The 679-nt window shown below is 50.4% G+C and overlaps 1 non-coding gene across 1 annotated transcript; it reads left to right on the plus strand.

Moving 5' to 3' along the window:
• The first annotated feature begins 312 nt into the window (after positions 1-312).
• LOC123179623 (5S ribosomal RNA) lies at positions 313-431 on the plus strand. The gene has a single exon (XR_006490506.1). It is a non-coding gene; the product is annotated as a 5S ribosomal RNA (ribosomal RNA).
• Positions 432-679: the final 248 nt, after the last annotated feature.

Here is a 679-nt window from a genome sequence, read left to right on the forward strand (position 1 = left end):
CTCGTGTTGCATTCCCTTTTTAATTTTTTTTGCGCCGCTTGCAAAACAAAACGCACGTGTAAGTAATATATTTACCGTGTCTTATTATTTTGCACGAGTGCGGTAAGTTATAGCTGGGTGCTCACGATTCACGAGTCTAGCGGCGGCGTTGTGGCGCGGCAGGCGTGCACTGGTGCGGTTGAGAGGGAGGGGTGGAAACCGCGTTAAACTCGTCTCCGTAGTTGAGAGGGAGCGGCCAAAGCAATGTACAATCGTCTTTGTAGTGGAGCTGGGAGGGGCAAGGATAAGGGAGGAAGACGGGGGTAACATGTCGGATGCGATCATACCAGCACTAAAGCACCGGATCCCATCAAAACTCCGAAGTTAAGCGTGCTTGGGCGAGAGTAGTACTAGGATGGGTGACCTCCTAGGAAGTCCTCGTGTTGCATTCCCTTTTTAATTTTTTTGCGCCGCTTGCAAAACAAAACGCACGTGTAAGTAATATATTTACCGTGTTTAATTATTTTGCACGAGTGCGGTAAGTTATAGCTGGGTGCTCACGATTCACGAGTCTAGCGGCGGCGTTGTGGCGCGGCAAGCATGCAGTGGTGCGCTTGAGAGGGAGGGGTGGAAACCGCGTTAAACTCGTCTCCGTAGTTGAGAGGGAGCGGCCAAAGCAATGTACAATCGTCTTTGTAGT

Source organism: Triticum aestivum, unplaced genomic scaffold (assembly GCF_018294505.1).
Source record: "Triticum aestivum cultivar Chinese Spring unplaced genomic scaffold, IWGSC CS RefSeq v2.1 scaffold104836, whole genome shotgun sequence".
NCBI lineage: Eukaryota > Viridiplantae > Streptophyta > Magnoliopsida > Poales > Poaceae > Triticum > Triticum aestivum.